The sequence below is a fragment of the Enhydra lutris genome, unplaced genomic scaffold (genome assembly GCF_002288905.1).
Source record: "Enhydra lutris kenyoni isolate GAN:26980312 unplaced genomic scaffold, ASM228890v2 scaffoldscaffold8, whole genome shotgun sequence".
Lineage (NCBI taxonomy): Eukaryota > Metazoa > Chordata > Mammalia > Carnivora > Mustelidae > Enhydra > Enhydra lutris.
This window is the reverse complement of record NW_019154092.1, coordinates 45,149,572-45,176,824: the sequence shown is the minus strand read 5'-3', so window position 1 is coordinate 45,176,824 and position 27,253 is coordinate 45,149,572. Positions and strand designations below refer to the sequence as shown.

Here is a 27,253-nt window from a genome sequence, read left to right as displayed (position 1 = left end):
ACTCCTTCCTGAGAGCACCCTGAAGGATCATTCCACAAGTCTACCAGGTTTAAGTCTTTTGATTACATTGATATGGAAGCTCGTGGGAGTAGTTCAGAAACAAAGGGGCACCTGGTCCCTGCCTCCTCTCATTTGTTAGCCTCTGGTTGCTCAGAGCATAACACACGTCTTCTTGGTAGACATATGAAATGATTTTCAGCGTCTCTGGCACAAGGAGATCCTTAAAACATCATTGCTGAAGATAGCAGCCAAGTACCAGTATCATCTTGAACTCTCGGGCTTTGGATTGATTTGTTTCCTTGTGGTCACTGTTGAAATGTCTTCCACTCCGCTGTACTGCATGATCATTTCTTGAGAGATTTTTTTTTTTTTTTTAAGAAAATCTACAAAACAGCCAGAAGTTGTCTTCACACTCCTAATGAGGTCCCAACGTCTTGCCAGCGCAAGTGACATTTCCTTCAGTGCCAACCTCTGTGCCACAATCACCAAAGTGGATGTCTTCTATCATCATTCTGCTTCTCTTTTGAATCCAGAAATACCTACAGCTTAGAGTCACAGGAATTCAACATGTTGAAAATGTTCCTTCTTAAATCACAGTTAGGCGGCTTTTATAGCTTTGGGTTCCTCTCCCTCACCACTTACAGTGAAGGGTACTAAGTGAGAGCCTGAACCTTACAAGCTCCCCGGCCGGGTGTCAGGGACCACACATGCACCCTTCCTCATTCTCTTCTACACCAAAGATAGGTCTGGACATCTTTGGGGAATAAAGGGGATTTTATTTAATGACTAAGAACAATGTGTGTTTCACTGAAAGGCTGGAGAGTGGGATAGTGGCCCATTTCCAAAATAAACAAAAACAAAAGCTAACAAACCAGACCAGTAGTCTCTAAGGGGTCCTCTCTGACTTACGTTGTGAAGTCATTTAAACTCTTAATCCCAACAATGAGTTGTCATTGACAGAGGTATCACGCTACTTTCTCAAAATTATTTAGTTCTTAAATACAACCTTGATAGAGTTAAAGTTCATTTTCTATCTCCCCAATAAGAGTAAATATTCTCTACAGGCAATAACCCTGTTTTATAGTATTTATCTACTTGTTTTGATCAAGAATAAATCTTGCCATACTAGAGTTCTAAGACATATTTGTTGATTAAGACATTTTTCCATCCACCCATCTTCCCCTTTCCTGGGAAAATGGAACAGATATTGATTGAGCAAATACTACGTTTCAAATAATGTACAAGGTGCTCTTTATATGTCATTTCATTTATTCCTAAATGCAATTTAGAACAACAAACTGTAGTTTCCTGCCTTCCCCATTGAAAACATATATTATTAAGCCTGAAGGCCTTTCTGAAGGCTCCAAGTTAGCTGATTCAGTCTCTTTTGCTGTCTAAATCAAAGATTTAACATAACTTCTCTTGCTCTGAAATTTGCAGCTACTGTAGTTTCTTCCTTATACCTGGCTATGCACTGGATCTCAGTCTTCCCAGTTCTCTTCTTTCATTTCTTCTTCAATATAAATCCACAGCTCCTTTTCTGCTTTACGAATTTTACTGCAAGTCAAGAGAAGGGGGAAAACCAAAAGGCTGGGCTAGTTGCAAGAAGTGCTTGTTTTTCCTATTACTGGATGTCTACGAACTGCTTCTCATTAAGGAGTCTGGCTTCTGGTTAAAACCCTGTGTGATTTTCTCAGTCCTGACCACAGGAAATTAGAAAGGCTTTCCCTGCAGACCCCCTGGGAGGAAGCTTCCCTCCCACACCCAGCCAATGCACTGCAGCCTCTGAAGACAGTCGCAGTCAAGGCCTCAGGACCCCTAGCCTGCGTCGGCAGGGCTCCCGCTCATCTCCACATTTCCGGCCCAGACACCTTCATTCAGAAGCTTCTTTCCTCATAGCCTCAAGCAGGTATCTTTTTCTCAGGCACCTGTGTCCAGGTTGCCTTCTGGGGAAACGAAGGAAACCATACAGACTCTTCTCTTTGCTATGACTCCATATTCAGCACTTCTCCTCTTCTAGCCCTTTCCCCGAACCTCCAGCTCCCAGGTCCACAAAACTGCAGGAAGCTTCTGTCAGGACTCCCTTGGCAGTGAGACAACCCCAGTGTCTGTGCTAATCCAACTGAACATCCATGAGTGCCATTCCGTGAGGGAAAATGGAGCAGGGGGAGTCAAGTGTTATCTCTGGTTTGTCTCTTGCTTTTATTATTGCTGTGAAGTGACTAAAGACTTGAAGGTTACTTCCATTTTGGCCTTTTGTCTTGATGGGACACTCTGACACCTAGCAACTCAGTTCTCTCCAGCTCAGCCAAGCCTTTGACACTCATACACCTAAGATACCAGCTGAGCTTTTTGAGTCTCAGATTTTGACTGCACTGCATCTTGCCCTCTTTCTGCACTGGATCGTTCAGATGCGTCCTACTAGAATGCCCTCAGGTCACAGCCAAATAATGTGTAGGAACTGAGATCCTTTCAGAAGCTCAAAAATCTCTGTTGTCAAAGAGGTAATCTTTCTGAGGTCTTCCCAACCCCATAAAACTTTTCAATGATTTTTTTGCATTAAGAGCACAGGCTAAGGCTCTTAAGATATTTCTTGGATACATTTAAGCAATATAAACACACAAGGCAACAAGACCCTATAGAAATGAAAATATCTGTCATTATTATAAATATTTTAAAAATGAGTTAACAGAATGCACGCTTATAAAAACTGACTTTGAGAAATGGGTTTTGGAGAGAAGATATAACCTGGGAAGACAAATGAAAATATTAATAATGAAAAGGATAACAAGCTTTGCAAGGTAGTGTGCATTTAGAGACAACATTTTAATTTGAACAAAAATCTCATGAGAGTGAGGACTCAGTATCAGTCTCATTTACTGATGGAGGGATAAATGATTAACTACATTGAGGTGTCACTGGAAAGAGAGACTTAATATCAGTTCTGTTTGATGCCAAAGTCTTTTATGCCTTGAAGATTATCGTCTAACACATTTTCTACAAATACTGCTACCTAGATACAATTGATAGCTCTATTTCTGGTCCTTTGGACAACAGAACCAGGATTGGTAGGTTTTATTTCTTTGCTTTTCATATATAAAATTGACAGTAACTATGGCAATCACAGAGACAATTGTTGATCCCACAGCAGTTAGAGCAGATTTTTGATATGGCTCAGGGTGGGCTGAGGCCACCTCAGAAAGGCAAAAATATTCAGTATAAGGAATAATCGAAGATGGAAGCTTTCTGTGCACTTGTTATTGTTGCTTCTTAATTTATTTTTTTTTATTTTTTTTTTAAAGATTTTATTTATTTGACAGAGAGAGATCACGAGTAGGCACAGAGAGAGAGAGAGGAGGAAGCAGGCTCCCTGCCAAGCAGAGAGCCCGATGTGGGACTCGATCCCAGAACTCTGAGATCATGACCTGAGCTGAAGGCAGAGGCTTAATCCACTGAGCCACCCAGGCGCCCTTAATTTATTTTTTAAATACCAGCATTTGTCTATAATTTCATCTGACATTGGTTCCTTTTAAAAAATTCCCCAGAGAAAAATAATCTAATATAAAAATAATTAAAACTCTGTTATTTATCCTTCTGGAAAGCAGTGGAAACATGACTGTTTCTGATTGTATATTATGCATTGATGAGAAAATAGTGTTTTTCTGATTCTAGAACTAATATTTTGGGTGTCTAAATATTTTTACTTCTTCTGTTATCATTCTTTGCTAATAAAAGTGAAATTATAAGCATAGTCTTTGTTGTTCTTAGTTCTGGTTAAAATGTGTATTATGTTACCATTCTGCTTATGCAGCACTTTTATGCTAAGATAAACACCATAGATTATAGTGTTATATCAGCCCTTGGGTATTCAAAATAAAAGAATTCTTCTAATAGACCATCTGAAATTCTGTAAATCATATTATAATTTCTGGCCCCATTGAAGTGAAACCAAAAAAAAAAAGAAGAAGAAGAAGAAAAGAAAAGAAAAATCAGAGGTCTTTCCCCTTAACTCTCTAATTCTTGGGGTGGAATATTGTGTTCACAACATTTGAATTCGTCTACTCATGGCAGGAAATCTATTTTACCAAATAGGTATTGTTTGATATTCAGAAGTATATTTTTTGGTAATCAAGTCAAAAACTTTTATCAAATGGGCTGATGACATATTAATCCACTGTGGGCCTTCCTGTAGGTATATTCCCCCCTTATCACAAGCTCTGCTTGTGAATTCACTCATTTATCAGAACACCAGTCAGCTCTGGTTCATGGCCTCTTTCAACATGAGCCACTACTAAAGAGCTTATAACAGAGAACATTAATAACTGGAAACAAGGAAGAAAACTGCCATGATTCATGGCTATTGGAAGTTTGAAGAACCACAAAATGATACACCTGGGAGAAACTTTGAAGGGTCATTTCATATTTTCTCTTCTTTGGGCTTTTCTTTCCTCTAGTCTCTGCAACTATAAAATGGAGAATAGTAATGGCTTTTGCTGGATTTTTGTGAAGGTTAAAGAAGTTCAGGTATATTGAATGCATATGGCACATAACAGACATTTGAAGGTCCTTTCAATAAACATTAGCTGTCTAAGTTCTCAGAGTTCACCTTCTGTGGGTTAATGTCCCCCATATTGTGGGTCAGGGTCTCTCCTTTTAGCGTGCCTCTATCATAGCATTTTCCAAATTCAGTTTTACATATTTGGCTGCTTGTTTCATCCTCCTCTAGGTGGTGAGTTCCTTAGTTGCAGTGACACATCTTATATATCGTTTTTAGAGTTTGCTACTATTGTAAGGCTCATAAGGAAAATAGGGCCCCTGCAATGTGTGTGAGCTTGGACAAACAAATCACCAGTATCTCTGATTCTCTATTCCCTCATCTTTAATGGAAATAGTAATATTTTAATTCTGTCACAGAGTTTTTGCAAGGATGAAGATGCACACTTATAAGATTACTGCTTTATTGATTATCCTTCCAAATAAAATTTTTCTAAAATTTTCTAAAATATTTATACTCTTATGTCCTATAACCACAGTGTATCAGTTTAATATTTAACAGCAAAAGGTGTCCACATTGCGTTATTCTAGAAGCTGGATTTCAGCTAGATTCACTCAGAACATCTAGAACTCAGCATAGTATATCCTCTAATTATAAATTGGAAGATGGGTTAGAAGAGTAAATACCAAACAAAATTTTCCTACATATGGTGCATTTCTCGATACCATAAGTAAAAATAGCTGATATGAAAAAATGCACCAGCAATATAAACTAGATAAGTTTAAAGACTATAAGAAACACAGTTTCCCATGTGAAGCTCGACCAGTGTTTCAATAGGCTCTTTCAGGAAGTAATTGATTTAAATATTTTAGGCAACTTATTTTCTTAGGACTTCTCTGTAAGTGATAGATTTCGAGGTTAAACCCAATTGTGTGCTAAGGTCTTTCTCATTGGGGACAAGTAGATAATCATCTATTTGTTTATTTAAATTGATTATGTAAATAAGATATAAGCTTGCAAATATTAATGTTTAAAGCTGTCAGCTCAGTTTGTCACAAATTTTGGGCAGAAAAAAGGGTATTTTTATTTGATTTTTTTATAGTCAATAATGATTTTGAAAAAACAATGGGAGTTAGAATGTGACTTCTCTTGCAGCCCCTCTTATTTATTATTATTTTTTTATTATTTATTGTCCTTTCTAGTCTCAATATCTGGAGGATGAATTTATTATGTATTTCGGTTATTTACTTTTTAAAAAAATCTTGGCTTTTAAATGTCCACAGTAGCCAAACTATGGAAAGAACCTAGATGTCCATCAACAGATGAATGGATAAAGAAGATGTGGTATATATATACAATGGAATACTATGCAGCCATCAAAAGAAATGAAATCTTGCCATTTGTGACAACGTGGATGGAACTAGAGGGTATTATGCTTAGCAAAATAAGTCAATTGGAGAAAGACAACTATCATAGATCTCCCTGATATGAGGAAGTGGAGATGCAATGGGGGTGTGTGTTTGGGGGGTAGGAAAAGAATAAATGAAACAAGATGGGATCAGGAGGGAGACAAACCATAAGAGACTCTTAATGTCACAAAACAAGCTGAGGGGGACCAGGGGGGAGGGGGGTAGGGAGAGGGGGGTGAGGTTTTGGACATTGGGGAGGGTATGTGCTATGGTGAGTGCTGTGAAGTGTGTAAACCTGGTGATTCACAGACCTGTACCCCTGGGGCTAATAATACATTATATGTTTATAAAAAAAACAAACAAACTGGCTTTTAGAAAATTTTAATTCCCATGTAGTTAACATACAGTGTTCTATTAGTTTTAGGCATACAATGTAGTGATTCAACACATCCATGTATCACCTGCTGCTTATCACAAGTGCATTCCTTAATCCCTATCACGTAATTTCACCCATCCCCCCACTCACCTCCCTTGGGTAACCATCAGTTTGTTCCCTATAGTTAAAAGTCTGTTTCTTGGTTTATCTCTTTCTGTTTCTCTCTTATTTGCTTTACTGATTTGTTTCACTTCTTAAATTCCACAAATGAGTGAAATCATACGTATTTGTCTTTCTCTGATTGATTTATTTTGCTTAGCATAATACTCTCTAGCTCCACCCCAGTCATTGCAAATGGCAAGATGTCATTCTTTTTTATGACTAAATAATGTGTGTGTGTGTGTATATACACACACACATATATATATATATATATATGTATATATATATATATCAAAGCACTTTCTTTAAAAGTGAGTGGTATATAGATGGTATATAGATATACATATTTAATTTTTTATTGAAATTCAATTTAGTTGACATATAGTGTATTATTCTTTTCAGGGGTAGAATTTAGTAATTCATCAGTTTGGATATGATTTTTATGGAAGAGCCATTAAGCTGTTATGGAATTATTAAACTTTCCTCTGAATTATACATTTATCCAATGTGACAAGTGGCTAGGAAGTATAGACACATCTGCCTCTAATCAAAAATCCAATTGTCAACCATAGTTCAGGCACCCTACATAATCATTCAGGATGATTATTGGTTGGCCATGATCATTAAGAATGAAATCCAGTTGAGTTTTTTGAACAATTACTTCTCAGACCCTCACTTTATTCAATTACCAATGGAAATAATAAAACAGAGAGTATGTTGTGAGAGTTAAATATGACAAGATCTGGAAAGAACTTTTTCAGAATGCCTGGTTATAAAAGGCACTTCATTTAGGTGTCAGATTCTTGATCTCAGCTTAGGTCTTGATCTCAGAGTCATGAGCTCAAACCCCAAATTGGGCCCCACCTGTGTGTGTGGCCAACTAAAAAAAAATGTTCTCCAAAAAACACTAACTCTCTTCTTGCTTTATCTTAGTCACCCATGTATGTGCATATTTGGTAGAAAGTCCTTTAATGGGCCTTACCTTATTAAATTATGAAGGAGAAGATAATGGTCAAGGTCCTACTGGGAATCTAGAACATTTTCCTACTAAGATTATATGCTCCTTGTGTAGACTAATAGTCTGAAAGGGAATATAAATAGTAATATTCTACCTTGAAGAACAGCAACATTGGTAGACTTATGCTAACTGATTTCCAGACTAGCTATAAATGTACAGAAATTAAGACAATGTGATATTAGCATAGGAATAAACAAATAGATCAATGGAACAGAATAGGGTCCAGAAATAGATACAGACATATATGTCAATTGTTTTCAAAAAAGGCACTAAATAATTCAAAGAGGAAAAGGGAGTCTTTTAACAAATGGTGCTAAGAAAAATGATTATCTATATAGAAAAAAAATCTTTGGCCACTCAATCCACATACAAAAATTAACTCAAGATGGATCATAGTGCTAAAGGGAAAAGCTAATAAAACACAGATTAGCTCCATACTTTGGGTAAGCAAAGCTTCCTTAATTCATAAATGGCATTAATACTAGAGGAAAAAAAAATACCTTGGACTTCATCAAAATTAGAAAATTCTGCTCATCAGACGACACCATTAAGAAATTGAAAAGGTAAGTCTCAGATTGGAGAAAACATTTACAATAAAAAAGTCTGTTTGGCTTGTTTCCTGAATGTTAAAGAATTCTGACAAATCAATAATTTAAAAGATTAACAAGCTAACTTTTAAAAAATGGGAAAAATAAAATGTTCAAATGTCCAAGAAATATACGAAAGGGTGTTCAACATCCTTAGTTATAAGAGAAAGACAAATTACAGACACAACAACATATGACTACATACCCTTTAGATTCGTTATGATTAACAAGTCACACAATACAAACAATGCATGTGCTGGTTAAGATTAGACAACTGAAACTTTCATACACTGCTGCTGGGAACTCAAATTGGGAAAAAAATTTTGGAAAACTGTTTCTAACCAGTAAGACATTTATCTAAATTCTGTCTTAAGAGTCTTCATCCAGATACTTATCCCAAAGGAAGTTTGTGTCAATAAAAGACTTGTTTAAAATGTTGTAGTAGTTTTCTTTATAAAAGCCCTGAGTAGAACACAATCTAATATTCATAAACAGGGGAATGGTAAAGCATATGAAGTATATCTATGCAATGAAATTATACTTAGCAATAAAAAAGAAGAACTTACTGTAACCCACAACAAAAAGATGGACCTCAAAAAAGTTATGCTAGGAGGAATAAGCCGGTTACAAAAGGGCAAATATTGTATGATTCCATTCATATGAGGTAACTTACAATAGGCAAAATCATGGAGACAAAAAGGAGAACAGTGATTGTCAGGGCCTAAGGAAGGAAGGGAATGGGGAGTTATTCCTTAATGGGGTTAGAGGTTTTTTTGGGGGGGGGTGATAAAAATTTCTGGAGATAGACAATAGTAGTAACTATATAGCCATATGAATATACTCAATACCAGTGAGTCATACACTTAAGAATGATTAAAATGGTGAACTTCATGTTATGAATATTTTACCATGATTTAAAAAAAAGCCAAATAAATCTGGGTTGAAAGTGGAAGAAGTCCAATTGTTTTGTTTCTGTACCACTAAATTATAATCTTAAGGCACTGTACAGATACTGTGTTCATCAGTCTTTTCTAAAACAGAAAATGGATGTTTGGAAGACAATCTATGGAAAAGATGAAGAGAAAGGGGAACCATCTTACACTGTTGGTGGGAATGCAAGTTGGTGCAGCCACTTTGGAAACAGTGTGAAGATTCCTTAAGAAATTAAAAATTGAGCTACCCTATGACCCTGCAATTGCACTACTGGGTATTTACCCCAAAGATACAGATGTAGTGAAAAGAAGGGCCATGTGTACCCCAATGTTCATAGCATCAATGTCCACAATCGCCAAATTGTGGAAAGAGCCAAGACAGACGAATGGATAAAGAAGATATGGCCCATATATACAATGGAATATTATGCCTCCAACAGAAAGGATGAATACCCAACTTTTGTATCAACATGGATGGGACTGGAGGAGATTATGCTGAGTGAAATAAGTCAAGCAGAGAAAGTCAATTATCATATGGTTTCACTTACTTGTAGAGCATAAGGAATAACATGGAAGCAATTAGGAGAAGGAAAGGAAAAGTGAATTGGGGGAAATCAGAGAAGGAGATGAACCATGAGAGAATGTGGACTCTGAGAAACAAACTGAGGGTTTTGGAAGGGATGGGGGCAGGGGGATAGGTGAGCCTGATGGTGGGTATTTAAGAGGGCACATATTGCATGGAGCACTGGGTGTGGTGCATAAACAATGAATTTTGGAACACTGAAAAAATAAAATTAAATTAAAAGAAAAAAAGAATCTATGGAAAGGAACAGGGACTTATATGTCTAGGAGTTCTTTCCCTTTGTAACTCTGTTCAGACAAAGGGAAAATAATTCTAGGTACCACATGCCATTCTAAGAGGTTTAAATTTTCATTAAAGTGAGACAGCAGACAGGCTTTCACGGAAATAATGTGAATCTGTGCCCACATCCAGCAGAGATAATGATTCTTTTAATTATAAGTTAGTGGGCCAAATTCAAAAAGACATGATGGGCAGGCATTAGGTAACTAAATAATAAATAGTAATTGCATTTCTTCCTTTGCATTTTAAAGAGAAAAACACCTGAGAACTTCTACTTGATATTCCTTACACAATGTACCCTCTGTGTCATGAAGTCACTTGAAATAATGTCATTTGATGCCGTGCATCCAATAACTTTAAATAACATCATTAACATTAGAATGAAAAGAATGGAAATTGGCTAGCTAGAGGGCATCCTTCCTCATACTTAGAAGGTTTGTCAAACAAAAATTATGTGACTCTCCCTTTGTTACACATATTTGTCTTATATTAGTAATAAAATGAATATATTTATAAGAAGAAGAGAGGAAGAAAGGAACAAACCATATGATTATCAAAAGCTTCAGTTTTAAACAAATCACTATTAAACAAATTATTATTTTTTCAAGAGATCTAGGTATTAAAAGGCACTATCAGCTCATTGAGAATTGGTGAGCGTGCATCTGCTCTGCCTTTCAGTACAAAACAGAGTAAGCATCAGTTTAGCCAGACAATTAGAGTCTGGTACTAAATGGCTGAGGGATTTAGACTGTCTCTATTTTATATATTTTTTTAAAATGAGTGGGGTTGGATTATTTTATCTCTAAAGTTCTCCCAAATATGTCATTAAGTCATGTTTGAGAGAATAATGATTTTTTGTAGGGTATACTTAGATTCATGTGGTATACCTTACTGGGCTTTTTAGGGTCATAAAGAGGAAAAACAAAAACAAAAAAAGGCTGGCTGGCCAATACTACATTTTTAGACTAGCAGGAATGGGAAAAAGATTTACTTCTTTTTCGTTTCTTCTTGCTGTTATGTGGATACCTGAAGTATTTCATATAAAATAATATTTATACCAATCACGAAGCTGTAAGCACTGGTCCACATATTTGGTGCCAAAAGTAATTTTTAGAATAGTTTTAAATAGGGGTGCCTGGGTGGCTCAGTTGCTTAAGCGTCTGCTTCAGCTCAGGTCATGATCCCAAGGCCCGTGGATCCTGCCCAGTGTTGGGCTTCCTGCTCAGCAGAGAGCCTGCTTCTCCCTCTCCCTCTGCCTGCCACTCTGCCTACTTGTGCTCTCTATCTCTCTGTCAAATAAATAAATAAAATCTTAAAAAAAAGAATATTTTAAGTAAAATCAGATATAGTTATTTGAAAAACCAGCAAGTGAAACACGAGAACCATTTTCCTTTTTACACCTCCTTTTGCTGTGGCTTTGAATGAGAATATATGATAAATACATTAACCCTGAAGGTATAGGAAATGAGATAAATGTGAACCTATAATAATTGCTTAAATAAATCAGTTTCAAATACTTTTATAAATGTATAGAAAAACCATTTCTTGGTATAATTTTAGTTTGGATGAAAAAAGGCTACATCAATGGAACCCAGTCCCTGCATATTAATTGACCTTTTGGATATGGGTAAAAATGTGGACTTTGGTTAAAGCAGAATAAATATCCGAATTTGTGCATGACATAGAGACATATAGGGAAAACTAAAAGAATAGTACATTAATAACAGATATAATAACTAAATAGAAAGATCGGGAGAATGTTAACATAAGGGAAAAATAAAATTAGTGCCTTGTTTTGGATCCTTCAGATCTGGCATTTCAGCCATTCTAGGATTTTTTTTTTTTTTTTCCCCATAGCTCTCATTAGCTTGAATTTAGGAACAGGCTAGGGAGTTGACAGAAGGGATAAGAGATAAGTGAGAATAGTGTTAAAACAAAACAAAACCAAATAAAGAATCTTGAGGGTGCTGAATATGGCCAGACACATGACCAACCACAAGGTCCAGTTTGAGAGCAGAATGAGATAATGCAGAAAATGATAATTGTTATGAAAATGAAGGGATCGAAGTAGGAGTGTTTATGAGTTTCATCAGTTTATTGAAAGTGAAGATGGCAGCAATCTGAAGGGAAAGAGTAACCATTACCTAGGACGGTTTTAAAGTTGAAGGTTTTTAATGTACGTCTTGCCGAGGAGAAGCAAACAAGGTTACACCATGGTTTAAGGGTGGTGGATGGATTAAAATGCGAGGAAAAATCGCCCCCGGAGTGAAGAGGCCAACTGAAGTTGGCGGTATATCAAATAAATGGGCCACAGAATAAACATCTTGCACACTGCCTGACATGTACCAGGTGTACAACCAATCTCTGTTTATTGATGTTGAATAAGTGCATGAAGATTCCAAGGGACCTTGAGAGGTTGTTGTAATGGATTTAACCTGAGACAGAATGCAATAAAAATAAATAAAGAGGTCTTGCATGTGAATAAGACAAAGGTTGGCACGAACAGAGTGAGCATCATTATGAAATACTTAAAGGTTTTCGTGGAGAACCAACGCGATCGTCAGTCCAGGAGACAGTGTGACTACCCACAACATCCGTGTGATTGTAGATTATATGAATAATAATGTAATAAGAAGGCAAAGAAGGTACCCTTAAGGGATGTTTAATAATCACATGCCATCCGTAAACTGTGCAGAGGAGGATGACATATCAAGTGGGGAGCTGACAAGCAAATGAGAAATATTTGTAGAAACTAAGGATATTTAGCTCAGAAAAGAATCGGTGGAGGAAAAGGGAGCCTGACAGACATCTTTAAATATTTAGAGTCGTGCCATAAGAGAAGTCACTAGACTCACTTGATTTGTTCTTTATAGTCCCAGGGGAAATAATTATGACAAATGATTGGAAGTTATAGGGAGATAGAGCAATTCATTTTGAATATAAATTTCTGAAAGTTAGACCTACATATGACAAAAATGGCTGCTTGGGGGTGAGGGGCTAATGTTCCCTGTCAGCAGAACAGTTCAGGCATGAGCCAGAAGAAGGTTTTATCAAGGGGATTTGTATAACAGATGGAAGATGGGAGAACCTGGCATTTAGGAGCCTTTCAGCACTCATTTTCTGAAGCACCAAAAAATAAAATTACAGGTTCAAGATAAATTCTTGGTGATTCTGGTTTGCTATAGTTGTTGTTGTGTATGTGGTACAGGAGACCATATAGATTAGTGAAAGCGGAATGAATTAAAAATGTTAATACTGTGAGATCCATCTAACATCCTAAGGATTAAATAGAATTTGTGTAAGACACACATTTAAAAGTTTCAATCCAATTAATACTCATATAAATGTTATTTGTTGGGCTTTGAAAATCAGTCCATCAACTATAAAATTCAGAACTGAAATAAGTCTCAAGCACTTTTTCTTTTTTTTTTTTTACAAAAAGAACCTCCTCAAACCAGTTACATCATTAGTCACAATTCTCTGCCACGTTAGGCAAAGGAGCCCTGACTGCTGACATTAGGTAAAGATGCAATGTGCTGTGTTGTTGAGATACTTACTTCATAGTCTATTTTATGGGTGCAGCCATTGATAGTTATAATAAGTATAAATTTCTTTTATCAGTGCTTACTATGACAGGTACTATTTTATGCACTTTAAAATTATTTATGACTTCTCATCCAAAGAGCCAAGAGCATATTCAGAAGTGTATTTCCCAAGAATAGCATCATAACACAATGTTTACTTTAGTTTGATGTAAATCCGATGTGACAGCTTGATAGATATATTTCCCTTTGGCTAAAGAGCATCGTTTCCCATCAATGTCAGCTCCTCACAAGACCCACATGTCAGAGAATAAGTGTGTTTTCTTATTGATAACATCTGACTCCTGTGTGTGTCATTCTGTCAAGTTGTATCCCATAGTCAAGTTCTTGACACACATGTCCTCTTTGGGACGGAGGAAAAAAATCGATTCTAAAAATCAAAATAGGATCCTAGCAAACATCTCAGGAAGAGGGATACTCATTACTCCAGCCAACTCTACATACTTACACACACACATCAAGGAAACTCATGCCTCAAACTACATGTCACACATGGAGATATTTCTAAAAATCATGGTATCTGCTATCAATTATAGAGGGAAATCATGCAAATGATGGAAACAAACTTTTCTCTGGTGTTCTACACTGAATATACAGAATTTCTAAATCTTTTGTAATCTTTAAGTGAAGATATTTAAGACAAGCATTTGCTCCCTTTATATATAATTCAAAAATAAGAAAAAAAAGTACACACTGGTGTATTTAGCTTATCATACAGCAATTCAGACAGTTTACCTCAATGATCTAAAATTCAGGTTATTTATTGATAAAGCCTTTTAAGGGATGCCACTGCCTAGTTGTTAATGAACAGGTACATGATAACTCTTTGTTGAGTAAATGAATCAAGAAAAATTAATTAGTGAGTAAATGGCTGAGTAACACACACAAGACTACACATTATTAGTAAAATTAGATAATGGAATCCCTTGAGAAAAAAAAACAACTGTGTTTTGTGAATATCATTAAAAAATTCTGATTATTTCATTTTAAGAGGCTCAAATAATCCATTACTAAGGAAATGACTGGTATTTATTATAAAGATATCATTAAAGAAACTGTGTAATTCTTCTCCTTTGGGGGCATCTCAAGTTATAAATTAGCGATAAAGACAAAAGGGTCCATAAAAGAGAGTACAGAAAAGTCACTAAGGTTGCTAAACTCTAAACATGGGCTTTATTATGTAAGATGGTCTCTTATATTTCAAAAAAGGAATAGGGTTGTTTATCTATCATTCGTCATGACCACTGACGATGGATGGACCGCCTTCTGGATTAAACACTGAAACTGTCACCTGAAAACACAAGTTTCCTGGACAGGAAACCTACTGGATCAAAAGTGTGTGTGCTTGGAGGTGGGGAAGGGATTCTTCATTTTAAACAAGTACTGCCTTATAGGATTTTCATGCTTCTTAAAGTTTGATAACTTTAACTCGGAGACTTCAACTTCTTTTTTCTCCCAGCTGCCATGGTGAGCCTCCACCTGCTGATTCTGTCAGGTTCAACTTCCTCTCCAGGATGGCAAGGCAGTGAGCAAGATTCTGTCCCACCTGGAGCTCAGGGGCAGCTTCAGAGACCTGGTGTCTCATCCATCAACCCAGAACATCTCTGATTGTATCAAAGCTAAGTGCAATCAAAAAAACGTCCCAACCACCCCTACACATCAGGCGAGGGGCGAGTAACTAACTGCTCCATTATCACAGATAGGGAACTTAATTTCTTCTACACGAACCGAAATGTTATCGATGTCAGGTGCTGTCACTTGTCGGGGTTTCTCATTCATTGCTACTGCTTATGGAGGTGTTGAGGTTTCCTGACTGACAAGCAACAGGGAGGCTTCTTATTAAGCTGGCAGAGAAGAGCCATCTAGCTAGCATCTGTCACATGGTATATACTCAATGAATATTTATTATTAAGCAAACATAGGAGTAAATGAATGCACCAATGAATAATCCCATGAAAAATTAACCCAAGGTTGTAACAGAAACAATTTTTAAAACTTTTGCTCCCTTTTTGCTAATAAAGCCTCCAAATGAAGAAATCATTTAGATTTTTTTGAACTGATGTTTCCTTTAAATGTCATTATATTTGATTTCATCAAGAGAATTATGTACATTAGTATCTAAATGAAACACAAATATGTTCTTTCTTGGAAGTACCAAAAAAAACCCTTAACTTGGAAATGTTGAAATACAGACACCTCTAGAGAAGTACATGTTGATATCACAGCCATGGACTTAGACATATGTACTCTTTGCACCATTTAGATTCATCTGTGCATAAAAGATAAAAATCTACAGTCGGCTTCATATTTTAAAAAAATACGAACTTTATTTAAAGTCAGTATGGGGCATCTCTTCAGGTATAAATCCCTCTTATGTGTATCCCTTCAACTTCATCCGTGTAAAAATAAAATAGACAACTATCTAGTTAAAAGCTACTGCCTCTCAGCTGAAACACAAAATGGTTTGTCAAATAAATTTCTCTGAAGTATGAGAAATGTTTAGGTAGGAGGAACTTGAGTTATTAAAATAAAAAAAAGAAAATGGAATTTCTCGTTTGCCTTGGAACAAAGGAATTTGTAGAAGACACAAGTAATTTCTTCTAGTTCTGTGAAGATTAGATATGTAATATGATCATAAGTTAATTTTGGGGAAATATTACATTGTTCGTCTATACTTTTTTTTTAAGATTTATTTGAGAGAGAGAGAGGGCGTGTGCCTGTGAGTGCACATAAGCTGGGGGAGAGGCAGAAGGAGAGGATCTTAAGCACAGAGATTAATCTCTTCCTTTTTCCTAAGATTTTATTTGACAGAAAGACAGAGAGCACAAGTAGGCAGAGCGGCAGACAGAGGGAGAGGGAGAAGCAGGCTCTCCACTGAGCAAGGAGCCCGATATGGAGTGCAATCCTAGGACCATGGGATCACAAGCTGAGCCAAAGCTAGAAGCTTAACTGACTGAGCCACCCAGGCACCCCCAGAGCTTAATCTCTTGACCCTGAGATCATGACCTGAGTGGATATCAAGATTCGGACACTTAACCAATTAAGCCACCCAGAAATCCCTGTTCTTCCAGAGATTTTACCCTACTATTACATACTTTTCAATATATTTGAAAACTCCATCTGTATTCAATACGGTATGTAGAGTATTTTCTAAAAATGTTTAGGAAACATGAAGATGATGCTTTTTGATTGTCAAATTCAATAGAGAGTTTTCCAGTGGACTGAGTGATATTTTGGACAGTTTTGGGAAACTAATGGAAACTATTTTCTATGTGAAAGAGCGACATAACAAATGAAATAAGTAGATTTCAATGTTCAGTGTTATTGAGGGCATATACTGAAATTGCATCATGTTAGTGGACTTTTTAATGAGATTAAACTAAAATGACTTCAGGGCAATGATGTATTAGACTTAGTTTGGTTATTAAAGTGCAATATCTTAAAACAACATTCTTGTTTAGAGAGTTTCACTATTTCCTGGCAACATTTGCTCTAGGCTCCTTATCTAATTAATGTCCATTTTGTTTAGTTTTGTTCATTATTTAAATTAACCATGCTTGCTAATAAAATGTATGGTGATTGTTTTGATTTGCATTTTCTCTGAACCTTACATACATTTCCTAATGGTTCCAGAATGATTGCTGTCCCTGCTAAAAGTAAATACATACATACATACATACATACATACAAGTTTTATGTTTATTGCCAAAAAATCTTGAGAGCTCATTTTTTTTCCCTTTCAAAGTTTCATTGATATATTCTATACCTTGGAATTGAGGAAAAGCCAGAATTACCTTTGGAATGCCAGAAGTCTTTAAACTTCTTTAATAAAGCTTCAGAGGGATCAGCTTTGCTCAGTGAACAATCTACGGCTCCTCTAGGTGTTTTTTAGGCTCATCAGGGAGAAATACGTGGGCGATGCGAAGAACAGAATCTTACAGATTGGTTCAGTTGGGGGGAAACTGGGGAGCCAGACACATGTCTTTTTGAATCTCCTCAGGAGATCTCCTTTCTTAACATTTACGACCTCCTTTCCTGATATTTATATCCATGTTTCTTAATGACATTTATATCCACAGTTTCCACAGCTAGTTCCATTGGCCACTTGATGGATTAACCCATCTTCCAGCTTCTGATCTAGAACTTACCTTCTGACTGGAAACTATTCCTACTGAGAACTTAAACCCGTTGAAGGCCAAGCTTATCTTGAACCCCTTCTCTCATAAGACCCCATATATGGGACGCATTGTGGCCAAATAATCAACAACCTCAGCTTGGGTTTGAATCCTTGTGCTGTCACTTCCTCCGTGTGTGGCAATGGGGCTCATTACCTAGCCTCTCTAAATCTCAGTGGTCTCTCTGGAAAAATGGGGTATATTAATAATAATCATACAATTATGATACAATTATACAATAATAATTCTATAATCCACAGACTTTAACCACTTTTTCATTCTCCATCACCCCTGCCACCATACCCTACTGTCCTTCCTTAGTTTTGAAGAAGTGGGTCTTCTTTTTAATCATTCCCTTACTAAATCTCTTCTCCACTGCATCCCCTTCTCCCCTGGCAAACTCCAAACAAAATAAAACCCAACTATCTGCCTAACCCAGGCCAGCAACCAAGCAACCACCCCTGGAGAGGGAAACAGACACAATTGTGTTGGCTAGTTTCACTTTAAATTCATGACAACAAATCTCGAATGGCCATTCCACAGTGCTCAGCAATCTTAAATTCACATCCTTCATGATTCTCTTCCCTACAATCTGAAATAACTATTTCTCATCTTGTTCCCTATCTTCAAACTCTCAACACTTGATCCTCCAAGACTTTACATGTTAGTGAAGACCTTTGTCATACTTCTCATCTCAGTTACTGATATAACTGTATCCATGCCCACTTCCTTTACATTGCCTCACCTTCCTAAAATTGAAGCATCTGTTCCCTTGCATCTGCAAGCTAGATCTTCTGCCTTCTCACCTACTTGCAGCAAAGGATTGCACTCTTGCAACTTTCCACTCTCTTCTGCATCACTCATATCCCCCTTTAGACTGCACTACTTGAAGAAGTTGCAGAGTCTCCTATGTTCAAAAAGGAAACAACAGTAAATAAATAGAATAGGCAACAAAATCTCCCTTAAGCCTACCACCTCCTAAAGTTACTGCTCATTTCTTTGTTGCACTTCAGAACAAAACTTAAAGACATCTGCGGTCATGTTCTGCAATTCCCTTGCCTTCCTCTCCATTTTCATGCTCCCTCTCAAGTGGCCCCATTGCAGTCATTATTTTCTATATTTTTCATCAGCACCGACATGGTTAGCAGCACCCCCACTCCCAACCCCCTTCCCCTCCACTTCTGTGATACCATCCCTCTTTGTTTTCTCCTACCAATCTTGCTCCTTCCTCTCTGTCCAATCTCTAAATGTGCAGTATCTCAAGATTCAGCCATTTGATTTTCTAACTATAATCTCTCCCTAGGTGTCATTAATATGATGGTGACTCTTAAATTTATATCTCCTGTCATGACCTGTCATCAGACCTTTGGTCTCAAATGCCAGATTGTCTACATGATTGACGTCCCTAATTGTTTGTCCAGTAGTTATCTCAAATTCAAAATGTCCAAAAACTAATTGATTGTTCCCTCTAAACCAATCTTTTTCTGCACCCATCCTTATCTCATTAAACAGCCCCACAGTGCACTCATTTGCTATAGCAAAAATCTAGTCTCTATCCTTGATCCTTCTCTTTCCCCTGCCCTTTATATCCAATCCATTAGCCAATCTTATTGGCTCTAAATGTAACACACATCATGATTTTTCCCATTTCTCTCATCTTCTGTAATGACTCCCAAGTCCCTGCTACAATCACTTCATACAGATCACTCAATTGTCTCCTAAATGGTCTCCCTGCTCCCACGCTGCCCCATCCCTAATAATTTTCCTCACAACAGCCAATGTGATCTTTTAAAAAGAGATCACTCCCCATTCAAGCCTCTTTTCATCATCCACAGAAAGAAATTCTAATTTTTGCCATGCCCTATAAAGCCCCACATGATCTGGCCCTGACCCAGAGATCTGTGATCCGTGCATATGGCTATTATTTCAATCACACACAGACGGTTCCCTTGTGAAGGCTTTTGTATTAGCTGGGAGATTTCCTTGGAATGCTTTATCTTAGGTGTGCAAAGAAACTGGCCCTTTTTCATATTCTTGACTCAGCTCAAGTGTCACCTCCTTAAAAGGCTTTTCCCTGACAATCTGATTTAAGTTATGTCCTTCCCTATCATATTATTGTGTTTTATTTTCTTTACATAAGTCATCATTCTCTTGTGTTAATTGCCCAGTTCCTTGTTTGCTTATCAATCTACCTCCCTGTATGTGAATTTAAGTAAGCTCTAGGAAAGAAGGAGAGTTGACTGCCTTCATTGTGGGTTTTCCAGCAATAAGCTCAGCTCAAAGTTAGTATTCCGGTCATCGGTTCAACAACTAATACTTACAGGGTTATTATAAAAAGTAAATAAAAGAGTTTTAATTGTGTAGCATTTTGCCAGTTACAGAATACCTGCTAAAAAAGTTTAGTTACTGCCTTTATTATATTATAATTAGTTATTCCTCAAATATGTATCAGCAATGTTAACTAAAATGACTCATGCTAATATCTTAAATAATTCAGATGAAGGATTTGTATATTAACAGTTGTTTTCTAAGGTAAGCAATGTTTTAAGCTAGACAAGTAAATACATTTTTTTGCATGTAGGTCAATGTTTCAACATCTCTAAATTCAAATCACATAGTTAGTGACTGATTTTTACCTACTGGTAAGACTGAACCTATTTATGTCCTCTAACTAATCAACCCTTCCAAATATAAGGGCAACTTCCTTGAACTAAATTAAAAGCAGAGACCTTATCACTAGACCTAGGTTCATTTAATTTAAGCCCATTATTAAACCTCCCACTTTTCAAAAATGTATGACTTGAGGGAAATCTCATTAAACTTCATGGAGAGGCGAAAGTGAGCTTTGCCATCAGAGCCAACCAGAAATGGAGCCATTAGAAATGTGTGATGAGGTACAAATTACAAAGCGATATTAGAAGAAGGTGGTATCCCACAACCTATTTTAGTCTCTTTTTCCAAATCATCTGTGCAGGTATCCCAGATGGCAGTGATGAAAATGAATTTGGAAAGAACAAAATACAATGACCCCAAATCACAGAACAAAAAAACGATACTTCTAAGTATTTGAAACATTCTAGGAAATGTTTTTCTAATCCTGTGTATAGTATAGAAAGTTCATATAGACACTGGGATTTAATCATGCCTCTAATTTATTCAAATCCTGTAAGAGAGATCATAAGTCATTCTCAACTCCCTATTCCATAGTTTTGCTCAAAGGTGCTTTGTAAAGACTTTTCCTAGACTCATTTCTAGTTTTTCAGGAATTTATTTTTTTCTTCTTTTGTCCACTTAATTTGTATTTTTATTTGAAATTAATTCATGTAAGAATGTACTTTCTTGTGGAGATGAGTTAGCTCAGCTTATGGACTACATTGTTCTTGTTTGGAATGTTTATGATGTTACCACAATAAGTAACACGGAAAAAGTTTTAAGGATAGTATTTAGTATAAAAGTCATCTATAGAAAGAAATCATTTGACCAAAACAGAGTTAAAAAATACTTTTGCAGCCCTTAGTATCTCTAATAGGGGATTATGTTTCTCATAGCATTTAAAATCATGCAACATCACTGCTTGGGAAAGTACCATGAGTCAGTATTCTCTAAGAACAGATCTAAGAGAATGAGTGATAGTGTGATATGGAGATATGCCTTGAATTTTCAGTGTATTCTCTTATTGAGCTTATTCACAGAATGCATTTAAATTGGTGTGATGCATTTGTTATATAAAAATTGGTTATCTATATCTATATATTTTTACACTCTCCTAATACTGTCTCCCTAACAGTTAATCCATTCACTGTGTTTCCACTGGGGTGGGGGGAGAAGATGGAAACTGTTGAGTTATTGGAACTTTGGAAAAAAAAAATCAAAGGATCAATTTACTTACTGGCTTGGAGCTCTGGTCTAAACTGTAATGGGATATAAAACTGATGTTTACGACCAAAATTATGTTTTCAGAGTTAGTCCAGAACAAGCCCATCCATATATTTCTGGTTTGTTATTAACTATAGCAGTTTGTTTTGTCAGTAGACTTTTTTTTCAAACAGAAAAAGTTATTTTATTACAAGAACAAAACAGACTTGCTAATTTAATGTCTAATTTCACCCATATTACAAATGCAAAGTATATATTATCATAGAATGTAGGTTACTGAACTCCAAAATAGTGTGCTTAAGTGAAATAAACTCAACTTGCAGAATTAGACCACTAAAGTATCTACAGTCATTATGAATAGTGTCAGTAGATTTTTTAAAAAGAATTCATAAATATGGGACCTTGGAACAGAATTATTCTGAAAGCAGTATTGATAATGGGAAGTGAGGTTTCTTCCAGCCAATTACAGCATCTGCCTATATTCTTGAACATTATCATATATTAGATCCTTCATTTCCCTGTGAAGATATAAAACTTTAAGATTGTTCTCATTTCTCGGGGCGCCTGGGTGGCTCAGTGGGTTTAAGCCTCTGCCTTCAGCTCAGGTCATGATCTCAGGGTCCTGGGATTGAGCCCCACATCGGGCTCTCTGCTCAGCAGGGAGCCTGCTTCCCTCCTCTCTCTCTGTCTGCCTCTTTGCCTACTTGTGATCTCTGTCTGTCAAATAAATAAATAAAATCCTTAAAAAAAAAAGGATTGTTCTCATTTCTCTATTAAGATAAAAAGACAATCACATTTTTTCTCATGAATTAGTCTCCTCACTTTTTATAAAACAAGTCAGGAAGCAGAAAGTAAAATGTTGGCTGCCAGAGCTTGGAGAAAGGAGAGAGACGGAGTATTATTATTATTTAATGGGGAAAGAGTTTCAGTTTGAGGAGATAAAAAGTGTTCTGAGAGTGATGCTCGTGATAATTGCACAACAATGTGAATGTACTTATGCCATTAACCATACACTCAAAAAAGGTTAGAATGGTAAGTTTTTATGTTATATATGTTTGACTACCATAAAAGTATTGATTTTTTAAAAAATGTATGCAGGGCAGCAGATATCTGAAGATGGGGTTTTTTCCTAATTACAGACCAAATAGTTTTGTTCTTGAGGGAGTCCTCATGAAATGTATGTTGTCCAATTTTAACATAACATAAACATTTACAGTCAATCTATTCCACAAACTCTAGGCAAACACAGAAAGACTAGGCTGGAAGAACTATTGGGAAACATTTTCTTCCTTATAATTATGCTCCTACCCTCACACCCTTCCCAAGACTGTTTCAGTCATAGCCCACTGGACCTTGTCTATACTCAAAGAACACTCAGGTAAAGCATCAATGAAGAGATCAATAACTAAAATAAATACAAGAGATCTATAGCCACTTGAATAGAACTGACGAATAACTGGTCCAGACAAGTAGAAATGCTCTGCGTGTTTCAAGTAGAAATGCTCTGCGTGTTGTGACTGAGTAAAAACACCAGTGCGAAGTCTGAAGTGTAAATGTAAATATTATCATAAATGCCAGTTTCTAATTTATCTTTGTATGGTACCCAACATCTAAGGACTCCTGCATGTCCTCTTTCTCTACGTTAAATGCATTTCAGAGACCAACTGTAATTTTTGTTGGGAGGACTCAGAGCTCTGGCTCCAAATAAGTCAGTGGTCAAAGTATATTTTATGAAGGATTTAGGATGATTGGAAAAGAAACAAAAAAACCTGTTTTCATGAGCTAGCTGGGGCCTCTGCCTATGTTCAGCATACAAGGGGGAGATCAACAGTCACAGGAAGCATGGTCAGACTGAAAAAGGGGGTCTAGAACACCTGTGTGAGCAGTGTGTTTTTGGGAAGATGCGATGCAGCAGGAAGTGGTGTCAACTCCAGTGCCCTCTGGACAACCAAGAGAAGAAGCCCTCAGTTGGGGGAGGGGAGAACAGGGGATCTGCAAATTAATATTGTAACTCACACTGCCCTTGGTTTTACAATTCTCCACTCTCTCCCTTCTCCTCACTTTTGCACTATTGTTTACAGCCCCTAACAAGTGTGTATCCCAGTTGGGAGTCAAATGCAAATGACCCACTCAGCTGTCCACCTGACTCTAATGTTCTGTTGATATGAGAACCAGCTCAATGACAGGGGACAGAGACATGAGTCAAACCCATTCTGTCACTCCACATCTTCAGAAGCATATGCCCCTCTGAGGTTACCCAATGATACAGTCCTTAGATTATCTCTGCATTGTTTTTGTTTGTTACTTTGTTTTGTTTTGGTTTTAAAGAAAGAGAGAAAAGGAAAAAAGAAAGAAAAAAAAAAGATGTTAAAATATCTGGGACCAAAATAATCAGTATGTTTTCTAGAGTTGGAAATTGCTGTTTTAATTCACCCTTTGGGTAGTTTCTAGGTAAAGGGACTTGTAGGATCACTAAACTAATTTTCAAGTTGTTTAAGCATGCCAAAATGTGCTCACACATGAGGGAGTGAGGCACTAAGATACAGCAGGACACATCAATTTTTCTACTGTAGCAATTAAGGCATCACACACACTTATCAAACTGTGAGTGACTAGCTGGGGATTAGCTTTTAGGAATGCAACAAAATTACATCCACATAGATTTAATTGCTGTTCAAGGATAAGAATTTCAACACAAGAAAGATGCAGTGAAAGAACAAGAGAAATCCACTGTTCTACATTAAAAAAAAAATTAATTCTGCACAAGGATCTGTGCCCAGTGATATACTGAATTTTATTTATTTTTTTTAAATTTCATTCTTGGTAATCAATCAATAACTATCTGAACATGTGAACTGAATCCAGTATACTTTAATCAAAATATGTATACCATTTTCTCAAATTCTGTAAAGATAAAGTGATTGAGAAAAGGTCTGACAAGTGAAAATACAGTCATAGATGCCTGGAGTCATAGAGATTTTAGAGATTATCTCTCCAACTCTCATTTTATCAATGAGAAAAAAAGTGTCACTTTGAGGATATACATTCAATTAAATTTGGTTACATTAAAAGTGAATTTTCTCTCATATGTTTTCTTATTAAAGGAATGTTTTCCTATTATGCGTTCCATGAAGGCAAAGACTGGGTCACTTAGTAGGTGTATGTGCAATGTGTACGTTTGTATATATGGATATATGTGTATAAGTATACAGTATATAACAGATACACTGTAAGTACACAGCAAATGAATGAATCAATGAAACCAATCTTGACTTTCCAAGATCTCAAAGAGCTAGCATCTTGAAATGTAGCATTCTCTAATTGTCTTATCTCAGAACTTTTGTATTGGAAAATAGTCAAGTACCAACAAAAGCTCTTCCTAGTCTACTACTTATGCTTTATATTCTACCCAAGTAATTAAGTTGTAATATGTATTTCTTCAAATAATAATTGAATTTTAAAGTAAAAATCTTAAGAAAATTATTCCTATGAAGTTTTCCCAATAAAACAGTTACATTGTAAAGTCCATTCTGTAAATCATTATTTTCTCTTTTTTATGAAGATGTTATTTATTGTAAAGCAATTTTAGTATGACAAATAACCATATAATCATGACTCATTATTACCTAAAATTAGTATCTATAGGTAAAGCCATTCCTTCAGAACAAAATCTGTGTTCAAGCAAGCCTGCAGAAAGGGAATCAAGTCTGTTCTATGATTATAGCTTTATAAAGGTTATCGGATGTATGGGGGTTTTAAGAACAATATATTAACAGAATTTTTGTTTCTTTTATATACATTTGTAAGAATCTTACTGTTCCCATAGTTGGGACATGATATCTCAGTCCTGTTGGCTTATTGATAGCCAGAACCTTAACAAGGGCCTATAAATTGTCATTTTATACCTTATAGTGACTTATGAGTTCTATGTACAGAAATCCTAGCTATGTTCAAAAGTATTAACATATCCAGGGGCGCCTGCGTGGCTCAGTGGGTTAAAGCCTCTGCCTTCGGCTCAGGTCATGATCCCAGGGTCCTGGGATCGAGCCCCGCATCGGGCTCTCTGCTCAGCGGGGAGCCTGCTTCCTCCTCTCTCTCTGCCTGCCTCTCTGCCTACTTGTGATCTCTGTCAAATAAATAAATAAAATCTTAAAAAATAAAAAGTATTAACATATCCAGATTTTCTCATTGACTGTCAATAACATGATCAATTATGTTCATTAATTGTAAACATTATATAGAATAAAATTTTAAAATATGGCTCTGTTCTATATAAATAAAAATCTCAGGTAAAATAATAACAGAAAAGTTGTAATTCTTTTAATTAGATAATATTACTACTTATTCAAGGAAAATAATACTTTTTAAATGTATTTTGTTTCTTAAAATGGTAATGGGGTAAATATTAATATATTTAAGAACTTTTGTTTCAAACATAAGAAGAACATCAAAATACAATATTGTTTTTGTCTTTCACTTCACCAATACTGGAAATTAAAAACAACAATAACAGTGTTTTGACCATCGCATTTCTTTCTCCTTGGTAACAAACCAAGAAGAATCCAAACTCATATTTTCTAATTCCTTAAATGCTAGGAAAAAAGATAACAGAAAGAAAGAGAGGCAAATAGTGGTTTTCTAGGGCCTGGGCCTGCTGTATTCATTCTTAAAAGCTAATGAACAAGTTAAATTTTCTAGGAGTGCAGTGTTCCAGATATAACCACAGGAGGATAGAAACAGGAGTGCTTATATTTGGTTGTAGCCAGTATTGCGTATTATGGAAGAGTACAGGCTGGGATATTTGTATACATATATAGAAATCAGTTGAAAATTCAATTTTGCAAAACAAGAATTCCCTTTTCAGGGAGGTAAAAATCCATATTTAAATACAGTCAGCAACCAAGGTCATTCAATAATTCTGCTTATTTCCCTTTAGCTCATTTTTTTCTTCCTAAGTTCACTTATTTTACTCCTTCTAATTTTAAATTCATTTTACTAGTTCTTATCCAATATAGGGACTAAAAATATAAGAGGCTAATGATTTTAGAGACATTTCACTTGTTCCAAAAGACAAATTCATTTGACAGAGGCAAATCTGATCACAGCCACAAAACAGGACTTCATCAGAGATTTTTGCAAAATGTGGCAAGGAATCATACATTGAGTGAACAGCTACTGACACAAAGTTAAATCCTTTGTATATGCCCTATTACTATTCTTCATGGTAAATCGATAAGGAAAGCATTAACATTCATACTCCATGAATATAGAAACTGAGGCTTGCTGAGGTCAGAAAATTTTCTAAGATCACATACAGTTATTAAAAGAGAAAGCCAGAATAGAAACCAGGGTATGTCTTTTTCTAACACTTGTAAGATCTCCCGGCTGTCTCCCAGAGCTTGGAGACCAATTAGGCTGACGACTCCCCCACCCCCCATCACTGAGGCCCGGGGAGAGTGAAGTCACTTCCATGAGAACACACAAGAAAGTGATGAGTCAGTCCAAACCAATCCTTGTTTGCTTCACTGTACTATACAGCTTTAGCTTATTTTCAACCCCAAGGCACACTCGAAATAAGACGTTTCTAGAGAACTGAGTTCTGGCATTAGGCTCCTTATCCTCAGCCACACCTAGACTAATTCAAGTCTTTTTGGAAGTTTTATCAATTTTCCAGGCCAGGAAAATAATAATCACTGGATCACTGCTTCATAAATATAACCTTATTGGACCTCAAGAAGGTCTTTTGATGTCTATATTTA

At 36.3% G+C, this 27,253-nt stretch overlaps 1 protein-coding gene across 1 annotated transcript in view; it reads right to left on the bottom strand.

The window, feature by feature from the left end:
* Positions 1-27,253, bottom strand: part of LOC111142604 (DCC netrin 1 receptor) — a 739,964-nt gene that overhangs the window by 256,433 nt on the left and 456,278 nt on the right. The window lies entirely within an intron of this gene.